The sequence below is a fragment of the Ovis canadensis genome, chromosome 3 (assembly GCF_042477335.2).
Source record: "Ovis canadensis isolate MfBH-ARS-UI-01 breed Bighorn chromosome 3, ARS-UI_OviCan_v2, whole genome shotgun sequence".
Lineage (NCBI taxonomy): Eukaryota > Metazoa > Chordata > Mammalia > Artiodactyla > Bovidae > Ovis > Ovis canadensis.
The window spans coordinates 154,866,537-154,879,171 of NC_091247.1; the positions used below are offsets into that span (position 1 = coordinate 154,866,537).

Genomic DNA, 12,635 nt, shown 5'->3' on the forward strand with positions numbered 1-12,635 from the left:
GATCAGGCTAGAGGTGGATGTCAGAGGTTCACGCTTCATGTATTAGCCATTTCCTACGGGCAAGGAGAGACAGGCAGGAGTGGAGGTAGCAGGAAGTCAATCTTTTGGAGCCCTGAGCCTGAGGTGCAGGTGGAAATTACATGTGCAGAAATGGCCTTCAAAGGAAGAGAAGACAGGCCATGGAACTGTGTTTCTCTTCAAACTCTGAGCAGAGTTCATTTATCATTTGAGTCGTGGGTTCTCAAGAAAGTACTGATCTGGATTGTCTCTCAGCCATGTGACCTTGGGGGAGATGGTTTGATAAAGTGTTAAAGAGCCAGGGTTTTTGTGTCAGAGAAACCTGGTTTAAATCCAAGTGGTATCAACTAGTAGTTACTCAAGTCATACTTGCTTCCTCTTTAAAATAAGGATAATTAAGGTACTCTCTCTGCCACATAAAACAGCTATGAAGATTACAATCGGATTAAGAAAAGGGCTTAGTGCATTGTCTATACACAGTAAGTATTCAGTAATGTTGCCTAATTTAGAAATTAACACTAGCTTCTTGTTTTTGTCTCATTTTTGCTACCCTGCCTATGTCACAGGGTTGTTGTAAGAACCAGATGCGCTAGCATTATCACGTGACAATGCTTTCAAAGGAATGAAGCATTGAACATGCATTAAAAATGTTACTGGCTGGTTCCACTAAGCACCCATCAGTTTCGTTTGGAGACACACCCCCTTCTTCCCCCCACCGCCATCCTGCCCTGGCCAGGCCTTCGAGAGGGACCACATTTCCTCAGTTCATGAATAGCCATTGTGGTGCTGGTGCAGGTTTAATGGCTCTGTGCTTCCTTTCATTTGGCCCTCAGAGACATCACCGCCCAACATGAGTCTCCAAATAATTGAGGAGACAAATGCAAAAAAAGAAAGAAAACAACCACCCCTAGCAAGTCTGGGGTCAACTCCTTTATCATGTTACATAAACAGAGGGGCACCTCCCCGCTGCCCCACTCCTCTGTGGCCACAACTAAAAATGGGATAACATTCCCCTTTTCTGAGACAAAAACCTAGAAGCAGAAGCTCAAACATACAATAAAAAGAAACATTCCAAACCATCCCCTAATGATTCCTTGTAATCAAGAGATTCTTAGATTGTCTAAAGTGAATAGGAGAAAAGATAAACAGATGCTAAGACTGGTCATAGCACAGGAGCTCATGCAAGGGGGTACACTATTGCGGGAGGGATGTGTCCTTGACAACCCTAATTTATAATTGGCATCATTTAAATCCAATTCTGACAAAGGGCTGTAGTTCTCTCAGATTCCCCGCTAACGTGGACTATTATGTGCCAATAGCATAATATGGCTTATGATTCACTCAACCCTCTCTGGCTTTAAAATCTCTAGGATTTTTGTTTCCTTTCATTTTCTTTTAATTATAGGGGATTTGCCTGACTCTCCATTTGGTGCACCAAAAGGCTGTGTTCATATATTGTCACAATATGGGTCACATGCACATAAAATGCAACCCATAAAACAGAGCATGTGAATTGACATGAGCTTTTCAACCTCCCAGTATTTGTCTAGCACATGGATTCCGTTTGGCAGATGAGGAGGAGCCCAGGTGAGGGTTGATGCAGAGGGGAGAGAATGTAGCAAAGGAAGGAAAATGAGATTGAAGGAGAAGCCGGGATGTGCAAATTGAGATAGGAAGTCTGTGGCTCTCAGTCCTGGTCTTACACACATCAGAATCACCTAGGAAGCTTTTTTAAAAATACAGATTCTCAAATTCTCCCTCAGACCTATTGAATTAGAATTTACCAACATAGGACCTCAGCATCAGAGTGTAAAGATCTTCTCATGGATTCTAATGTGCAATTATATTTGTGATCCATTGGGAAATAATTGAATAATTAATCTGTTAGAGAAAAAACACTGAACCCAAGACAAGAGGAACAGTTCTGTTGACAAGGTACCTATAACTTGAATCTAATCATAAGGAAACATCAAACAATTGCAAATGGAGGGAAATACATACCATAGAGATAACTGACATATTATTCAATAAGGTCAATGTCATAAGGATGGTTTTAAAGACAGGAAATGTTCCAGATTATGGAAGATTAAGAGACTTGACAACTAAATATAACACAGAATCCTGGGTGGGATCCTTCTTAGAGAAAAAACAGCAACAACAAATGCCAAAAAGAATGCTTGAGTCAACTGGTGAAACTGAAATATGGATTACGGATTAAAGCATTATATCAATTTTGCGTTTCTTAAATTTGATGTCTTTACTGATATTAAACAATTCATTCAGGAGATATGCAGTTTACTCTGAAATTGTGGCAGAATCTTAGAAAAAGATTAATGGGTCTTGGTAAGGATATGTCATAGCACTCACTCTTATAATTTTTATAACTTATCCATATGTTTGAAATTATTTCAAAACAAAAAAAAAGTTAAAAAAATAAAAGGAGTGATTTGCTTAAGGGCTTATATAGGGCAGAATCCAAGGGATGCTCTTGATCCCTTGGATCAAGGGGTAGACCAGTGGCTCAGACCTAAGACCTGTCCATCTTCTTCAAGGACCAGGAGGAGAGAGGGTTGGGTTGGGGGAGAGGATAGCAAACATCATGAGAAATGATGATGAATTTGCAAGAAAGAATGGTAAATCCAGGGGTCTGAACTGGTGGGTGAGCCAGCTGATAAGTATAAAGATAAAGATGCTCTGGGAAAGACTGCTAAGTTCTTTAAATCTCTGCAATTTACCCTAGTTACATACTGGTTTTGCTCACATAGCCCACTCACAGGATAACAGCTTTGAAAACCAGTTATTATGAAATATGGTGAAAGTCACTGAAAGGGGAAACTCTATGAATTCTAGGGAATGTCTCTGAAGGGAAAAATTTTTTGATTCTTCCCACTCTTTGGGTGAGCTGGCAACAGAATCCTACCACTGCTAAATCCAGACGAGGTCACCACTGGGGTACTGCCTGTTTGGGAAGTACACAGGAGGTGCCTCTTTTCTCATCAGAGCTCTTCTTACCTGGATCTCAAGTAGACCTGGGTCAATGAGCACACACTGCCAGTGCAGCTTTACCAGGTGCTTGCCCTTCAGCTGTATCTGTGAACATTTACTCTTGCACCTTTTTGCACAAGCCTGTAATTCCAGCCCAGGACAGCAGAGTTGACAAGAGAATGCCACAATAGATGACTTGCTAAGAGTTTTGATCTTGGTGGTCTGAAAGCAATGACCTCTGGATAATTCCAGAAGGATTAGATCTTTCGGGGAGTCAGAGGTGGCTTAGGCACTAGTTTATCTGAAGGCTTAGGTACTAGGTACTCTTGAATTCTATCATGCTGAGGGTTCCACAAAACCTCATCAGAAGAGTCTGAAATGAAGTACTTGGATGCAGTCTCAACAATGACAGAAAGATCTCTGTTCATTTCCAAGGCAAACCATTGAATATCACAGTAATCCAAGCCTGTGCCCCTTGAAGGTGAAGTTGAAGGTGAAGCTGAACCGTTCTATGAAGACCTACAAGACCTTCTAGAATTAACACCCCCCAAAAGATGTCCTTTTCATTATAGGAGACTGGAATGCAAAAGTAGAAAGTCAAGAAATACCAGGAGTAACAGGCAAATTTGGCCTTGGAGTACAGAATGAAGCAGGGCAAAGGCTAATAGAGTTTTGCCAAGAGAAAGCACTGATCATAGCAACTCTTCCAACAACACAAGAGAAAACTCTACACAGAAACATCACCAGATGGTCCACACCAAAATCAGATTGATTATATTATTTGCAGCCAAAGATGGAGAAGCTCTATACAGTCACCAAAAACAAGTCCAGGAGCTGACTGTGGCTCAGAACATGAACTCCTTATTGCCAAATTCAGACTTAAATTGAAGAAAGTAGGGAAAACCACTAGACCATTCAGGTATGACCTAAATCAATGACCTTACAATTACACAGTGGAAGTGAGAAATAGATTCAAGGGACTAGATCTGATAGAGTGCCTGAAGAACTATGGACAGAGGTTCATGACATTATACAGGAGTCAGGGGTCAAGATCATCCCCGAGAAAAAGAAATGCAAAAGGGCAAAATGGTTATCTGAGGAGGCCTTACAAATAGCTGTGGAAAGAAGAGAAGCAAAAGGCAAAGGAGAAAAGAAAGATATACCCATACCCATCTGAATGCAGAGTTCCAAAGAACAGCAAGGAGAGAGAAGAAAGCCTTCCTCAGTGATCAGTGCAAAGAAATAGAGGAAAACAATAGAATGGGAAAGACTAGAGATCTCTTCAAGAAAATTAGAGATAACAAGGGAACATTTCTTGCAAAGATGGGCACAATAAAGGACAGAAATGGTATGGACCTAACAGAAGCAGAAGATCTTAAGAAGAGGTGGCAAGAATACACAGAAGAACTATATAAAAAAGATCTTCATGACCCAGATAATCAAGATGGTGTGATCACTCACCTAGAGCCAGACATCTTGGAATGTGAAGTCAAGTGGACCTTAGGAAGCATCACTATGAAAAATTAGTGGAGGTGATGGAATTCTAGTTGAGCTATTTCAAACTACCACACAACTGTACTCATCTCACATGCTAGTAAAGTAATGCTCAAAATTCTTCAAGCCAGGCTTCAGCAATATGTGAACTGTGAATTTCCAGATGTTCAAGCTGGTTTTAGAAAAGGCAGAAGAACCAGAGATAAAATTGCCAACATCTAATGGATCATCAAAAAATCAAGAGAATTCAAGAAAAACATCTATTTATGCTTTCTTGACTATGCCAAAGCCTTTGACTATATGGATCACAATAAACTGTGGAAAATTCTGAAAGAGATGGGAATACCAGACCACCTGACCTGCCTCTTGAGAAACCTGTATGCAGGACAGGAAGCAACAGTTAGAACTGGACATGGAACAACAGACTGGTTCCAAATAAGAAAAGGAGTACATCAAGGCTGTATATTATCACCCTGCTTATTTAACTTATACGCAGGGTACATCATGAGAAATGCTGGACTGGAAGAAGCACAGCTGGAATCAAGATTGCCCAGAGAAATATCAATAACCTCAGATATGCAGATGACATCACCCTTATGGCAGAAAGTGAAGAAGAACTAAAGAGCCTCTTGATGAAAGTGAAAGAGGAGACTGAAAAAGTTGGCTTAAAGCTCAACATTCAGAAAACCATATTATGGCATCCAGTCCCATCACTTCATGGGAAATAGATGGGGAAACAGTGTCAGACTTTATTTTTGGGGGCTCCAAAATCACTGCAGATGGTGATTGCAGCCATGAAATTAAAAAACGCTTACTCCTTGGAAGGAAAGTTATGACCAAACTAGACAGCATATTGAAAAGCAGAGACATTACTTTGTCAGCAAAGGTCCATCTAATCAAGGCTATGGTTTTTCCAATGGTCATGTATGGATGTGAGAGTTAGACTATAAAGAAAGCTGAGCGCCAAAGAATTGATGCTTTGAACTGTAGTGTTGGAGAAGACTCTTGAGAGCCCCTTGGACTGCAAGGAGATCAAACCAGTCCATCCTAAAGAAAATCAGTCCTGAATATTCACTGGAAGGACTGATGTTGAAGCTGAAATTCCAAACCTTTGGCCACCTGATGCGAAGAACTGACTCATTTTAAAAGACCCTGATGCTGGGAAAGAGTGAAGGCTAGAGGAGAAGGGGATGACAGAGGATGAGATGGTTGGATGGCATCACCAACTCAATGGACATGAGTTTCAGTAAATTCTGGAAGTTGGTAATAGACAGGGAGGACTGGCATGCTGCAGTCCATGGGATCACAAAGAGTCGGACACATCTGAGCAGCTGAACTGAACTGAACTGAACTGAGGGTTCCACATCTGCAATGGAACAACTGAAGAATACAATTATTTTAAGATTCCCCAATAATTAGCCATGTCCTTGTTGAGTGGTGAAATATGAATATTTACTGTTAGATAAATGAACAGTTATTGAGTCTCCACAACATGGGCATGGGGAGATAGCAAAGAGCTAAGACTTCTTCCTTCAAGAGTTTTCTAATGTAGCTGATGGTTTTCTCATTGTTTTTTGAAAAATATGGTAAGGCCCCTTTGATTTTTCACTATGGTAACTGTCAGCTCCAACATTCAGAGGGCTCTGAGATGCCCTGTGTCTGCCTCATCCAATAGAGAAGGGTGGAATGGGAAAGCGATATGGAAGAGGTGGGCAGGATGGGGGCCCAGCAAGCCTCCATTTTTTAATTGTTTTAAATGAAAAGTCAAAACATGGACTTTTTACCATGAAAAAATCTATTTTTCTCAAAATTATCTGCTTATTCCATTTTTAAAAAACAATTAAGATCACACTATAAGAGCCAGAAAGGAATATGTGCTGACCAAATAGAGTCCTCTGTTTACAACCTCCAGAGAATTCTTGAGAAATAATGTTCTAACATGATGTGTGTTCAGCTGCTCAGTTGTGTCCAACTCTTTGCAACCCCAGGGACTGCAGCCCACTAGGCTTCCCTGTCCATGTAGTTTTTCAGGCAAGAATATCTGAGCAAGTTGCCATTTCCTACTCCAGGGGATCTTCCCGACCCAGGGGTCAAACCTGCATCTCCTGTATTGGCAGGCAGATTTTTTAGCACTATGCCACCTGGGAAGCCCCCATACTACACATGATCTTAGTCAACAGTCTCATATGATACACAGGAAAAAAAAAACCCCTTACCCTCCAATCATCTCTTTCTAAGGGAGACAAGATGTGTGATTTTTGTTTTTGTTCTCCTTTTCCTTAAAGCCAGTGTTAGCCATGCTTTGAGGCTCATGACCTAGCTCCTGACAGCGGAATGTATAGCAGTCACTCCCATATAGACATCCCCACTGGCCACGTTAACCTCTTGATTTGGTGCATATGTGAGCCAATTCATTTCCTCGGGTGTGGTGACAGCACGTGAAACGTGGGAACGAAGATGCAACAGAATCGCTTGAGACTGGAAAAGTGATTTGTTTACAGTCACATCTGGTTTTAAGTCATTCTGTGCACAGTTATAAAGCTCTGACAAAAGCTATGCAAAGCCCATTTCCTCTAGATTAAAATAAAAAAGTGGGGGAAGGGAAGAGGGTGAGAAATTTATGTAGAAAAAAAAAATACCAGGAAACCTTAGAGATGTGTCTGGGAGAGATGATGGGGCTGCTGCTAGAGACACATCCGGCACTCCCACCCCTCCCTTCCAGGATTTAAAAAAAATCTTGGCATGGCCAACAGTCAGAGCAGCCAGTGAAGGTCTTTTGTGTCGATCTACTGAAGAATTCCTCTTGGGTATGGGATTGACAGAGAGGGTAGTTTATTATTATTTGGATGGGCTCAGAAGGACATTCTCATTCGTGGACTTTGTCATTCCCTAGCATTGCTGGGTGCTCAGCATCCATGATTTATTGCTTTCATATACTATTATTACTACTCACACTGTCTAACACGTGTGCCCTTTAGCCAGGGAAGTGCTGTTCATACAACATGAACCTTCTCATTTAGTCCACCTCCTCATTAAACCACTTCCAAATGTTTCTATTTGTTTCCATTTTCCTGGAGACCTATGACCTAGTAAGGTTAGGATCTAGGAAGCTAGAAAGCTTCCCTGAAATGTAAGCATCCCAAAATAGCATCTCTAAACACAAAAGTCAGGTCCTTTTTAGAAAACTGTTTATCGAAATTATCTTACCTAAATTTTAATAAACCCCTTTTTAAATGCATGACACCTGTGGCAGGTTAAAATTGTATTCACTTCTGCTGTCATTTACTTACAGAGCCAGTTCAAATTTAAACAGAGAAAAGGATTTGCCACCTTGTAATTGTTTTTAATTGATACATTCCCTAATTGCTAGGCTTTCTTCTTTTTAAAAATCTCTGAGGAAACAGACATGAGAGCTGCATGAAAAAGGCATCAGAATTGGCCTGTCATCTGCTGTTTGCTGCATGTTGATCATTTTCCCTTTAGCACCTGTACTTTATGGAGAAGTGTTAAATATCAAAATGTGCATCTAATACATATTGTAAATATACTATATAAAATATATACTATATTATATATTATGTCACCACTTTACTTGACACCTTCTAAAACTGTTCAAGACCTTTTAAATCGCCAATATATTTCTTGTAACCAGAGAGCTCAGTGAAATTTAAAAGAATGAAGTATCATTAACTTTCTTTAATATAAAATGATCTGATTCAGGATTCAGTGTTCAGGACTGACAATCTAAGACTTTTTATTGGAATTTGGATAGCTCTTTCTCACCAACTAAAGCAGGAAAGCCTGTTAAACACCGCACGCACATTATTGAGCTCCACCAGAATATTTCAGATTCTTCAGATTGTGGTAGAGCCGTAAGATTTTGTGTTTCTAGCAAGTCCTCAGATGATGCTGATTCTAGCCTTTGAGAACCACTGTCCTAAAGATTACTCCTTCCCTCCCCTTTCTTCTTTTTCTCCCACTCATCTTTTCCCACCTCTTTCTCTTCAAAATCGATCTTCTCTTCTCTCTTCTCTCACACTCCCTGCCTTTCAAGATGATCTTTGAGGTATATAGCAGGAACATGTCTAGAAGGGCTTGTTTAAAGTATTTATTCAGATGACAATATTTATTGAGCAGCTACAAAGACTCACTCATTCATTCATTCATCTACTCATTCAAAAAATACTTGTTGAAACTCCACCATACTGCCAAGTTCCATGCAGAGGAGCAAGACAGACAAAGACTCTGCCCACAAGGAATTCTCTGCCAGGGAAGACAGACAGTATACAGATGTATAAATAATTAGATTATTACCAAGTGTCATTAATGTGCAGAATTAAATAAATGGGTTGCTGAGATGAAAATTGATAACGGCATACTTAACCCCAGGAGGTCAGAAAGGGTCTGCCCCCACAGGGATGTGCTTAGGCTGAGATCTAAAGACTGAGAAGATAGCTAAGCAGAGCCTGTGGACAGGAGTGGTCCAAGAGAAAGCTGCAAGCACAAAGGCCCTGGGGCAGAAAAGAGTCAGCTCCTTAGGGTGTCTCCATAACTTACAACAAGGCTTGGCACACAGTAGGCGCTCAGTCAGTATTTGCTAAATGAATGAGTAAATGGATTATTAGACTCAGGGTGCTGGAGAATAGGAGGCAAGCAAGAGAGAGGCATGGAGTGAGCAGAGGCCAGGTCACGAAAGACCTTTCAGGTCATGAGTGAGAAGTTTGAATTAACCAATCAGATTTACCAATCCACTCTCCCTGCATCCCCTCAAACTTCTCTGCACCCTGCTCAAACTTGGATGTAAAGTAACAATTCTCAAAACGTGGCCCAGGGACCCCTGATGATCAGTTGTATCATTCAACATGTATATTCATAACGTGAAAAGAATCATGCTATCATCTATGAATTCATAATGAATGTCACTTAGAGAAATTATTCATTAATTGTTATGACTATTTGTTTAAAAGGCAGCTGTTTAACCAACAGTTTGATTTTAGACATATATCTAATTAAAAAAACAGGCCCACCCTTCCCATGCAGTCTGGGAAAGATTTCATAGTGGCAAAGAGAAGTTCTCCCTGAAAAGTTACAGAGGCTGACTCTGAATTTCTGGAATGCAGCAAGGTATAAAGCAAATGCAGTGGCATTAAACAGGATTTGTTGCTGTTTAGTCGCTAAGTCGTGTCTGATTCTTTGTGACCCTATGGACTGCAGTGTGCCAGGCTCTGTTCTTCACTAATTAAACAGGATAAATAGCTTCAAAGAAGGTGAGGAATTCCAAACAAAGATGAGAACAAAGAAGAAAATGAATTCTTTTATTTATACTTTGTACAGTAGTTTCAAATAAACTCCTTTTGTAAAAGATGTTATCTGGCAGATTTTCCCAGTCCCTTACTGCCTTGAATCTACTATACATCTCTCTAATTTTTCATATTCATATAAGAGTTTCTAAAAGGAAAATCAGCCTTTAAAATGTAATCAGTAAAAACCTGAGTTTAAACTTTCTCTCCTTGTTTCATAATATATTCATTCTTATGGGTTATTTAGGACCCACTAATTAATTGGGGGCTTTGCCATAAGCCTTAAGATTCTCAAAACAAAACAAAACAAAATAGTAATTATACATCTTTGGGAAAAAAATCTCTGACTCCTAGTCCTTTCCTTCATAGATTGCTGTAATTCTTCATACACATTGGTATCAAAATAGACAAAAGACACACAATCTTAAATGTACAATGTTTCTCTTTGATAGATCAATAATAAAATCATTGTACTTAAAGAAATTGCTCCTCCTTTTCCTAATTCTTATCGCCAGGGTTATTATTAGCAGGTCACTATTAATTATAGAATTTAGACGCATTTGAAGAGTGTGATGAGGATATTTTGTTATTGCCTTGTTTGACTAGTCCTTTTCATTTTCTTTTTGTATAGTTGCCTCTATTATAAGGCAGTATATAGCATCATATTCAGACAGTATATTATGTATTAAAAATACAATTTTGAAGTTAACTGATAGGGTACAGTAAGTTGGTAATGTAGTATTTTTTTTAATAAAGAATTAGAAAGCGTGGAGAACTTAAAAATAAGATTTAGCGAAGTTTTATGCAAAGGAAAGAGGAGTATTTAGTAAATTGGAGTGGAAAGATTCCAAATTGAGGGGCCAATCTATGAAAAAAACTGCAAAAACCTCACTGGAAAAGACAAAGAAGAATGGGCAGCAGAAGTTAGGTAAGTGGATCCTACGCGATGGATGAACTTAAAAAAGAGTGAAGTGTGTGATTTGGATGCAGTCTATTACTAGGTTAACTGGCAGCACATTAAAGTTTGCAAAGGTGCTTTAACACATGTAATCTTATTCTTCATAATATCTCCGGGAAGTATTTAGAGTAGGCATTATTCCAGTTTTACAGACAAGGAAATCACATTGCTTTCTGAATACACCAGAAAGGGAAATAGTGATGTTAAAAAGGAATAAAGCTCAAAAAGACTCCTGTAAAGGCCAAAGGCAGCTTGTAGGTTGACAGTATCTAATGCGGAGAGAGGAGAGGACTGTCTCTGATGATGCTGAAAGGCATGCTAGGCTGTGAATAGCCATTGAACTTGAGGGGTAAAATATGGAGGGTAAAGGTTCTTTATTAAGACCAGTGACCTGGGCAAATAAATAAGAAAAATTCCACTTTCCCAAAAATACATACATATTTTAGGTTTGACCTTCTTTGAGTATTTGTGACTTGAAAAGGAGATTTGAGATCTCTAGTCTAGCTGCTGGAGAAGGCAATGGCACCCCACTCCAGTACTAATGCCTGGAAAATCCCATGGACGGAGGAGCCTGGTAGGTTACAGTCCATCGGGTCTCCAAGAGTTGGACACGACTGAGCGACTTCACTTTCCCTTTTCACTTTCATGCATTGGAGAAGGAAACGGCAACCCACTCCAGTGTTCTTGCCTGGAGAATCCCAGGGACGGAGGAGCCTGGTAGGCTGCTGTCTATGGGGTCGCACAGAGTAGGAGATGACTGAAGCAACTTAGCAGCAGCAGCAGCAGCAGTCTAGCTGCAGAGTAACAACCCATAGAATCTTCCAAGGAGTAGAAACTTCATTTTTTCACTAATTAAACAAAAGAAAACATGATTTCTGAAAGAATTGAAATAATTTTCACTTTTTTCCTTTTTTTCCTCAAAGTAGATACATTTGATATAGTGGTCAATAATATACATTTATGTATAATCTATTTGAAAAAGAAGAGAATATCATCTTTCCCATTAATGTAGCTCTACCATTCTGTTTTGAAAATCTCCTCTTAGCAATTGTCAGAGATGTCACTCAAAGAAAAGTAACCAAACATTAGAAGCTTGTTGCAATACTTTGCTACTATCATCTGTGTTTAGTCTCTCAATCCTGTCCGACTCTTTGGGACCCCATGGACTATAAATCCCCAGGCTCCTCTGTCCATGGGATTTCCCAGGCAAGAATACTGGAGTGGACTGCCATTTGCTCTTCGTTTATTGGGAACTTTAAAATTTTTCAGATACATGATCACTCAGGTACTGAGGCAACTGCTAAAAGTTAGCACAAAGTTAGTGCCTGAAACTAAGTGAATTTTGCTTTTTTGTGATATATGGGGAGCCGGGCCATTAAAGGTATTTCCCTCAAACCAGAGTTCATATTGCTTTCTTATATTCAATTACAGATGAAAACGACTTTAACTACTGAACCATCCGTAATGAAACTGCTTTGCTTGTGGTCTGAACAAATGGTGGTGATTATGTATGTTCTTGGTTAGCACTATTTGCATAACACTTTGGGGCGGGCACAGACCTCTACACAAGAGAAAGGGGAAAGTGAATGGCAGGAAAAAATGAAGGCCAAGTTGACAATGGACACCACCATTTTAGGGTCTTTCTCTTGGTGGTGTCGGGAATGCGCGTTGAGACAAATGAATGTTTTGAGGTGAGAAAGGCAATAGCACCTTAATAAAAGGCTTTAGGAAAGAGTGAGGCGACCTAGGAAAATCTGCTGTGGTCAAGTTTAATCCTGGGAAAAGAGACCCTGGAGAAAGCAGATGAGGAAGATAGGAAGGAAGACAGGGAGGGGGAGGAGCAGGGTGTGGGGGGAGGAAGAGGGCGGGGTGGGGAGCTG

General features: G+C 40.0%; 1 protein-coding gene across 1 annotated transcript in view; it reads left to right on the forward strand.

Annotated features, from left to right (window-relative positions):
• The window catches only part of PTPRB (protein tyrosine phosphatase receptor type B), a 125,171-nt gene that overhangs the window by 20,488 nt on the left and 92,048 nt on the right, over nt 1–12,635 (forward strand). The gene's annotated exons all lie outside the window — the stretch shown is intronic.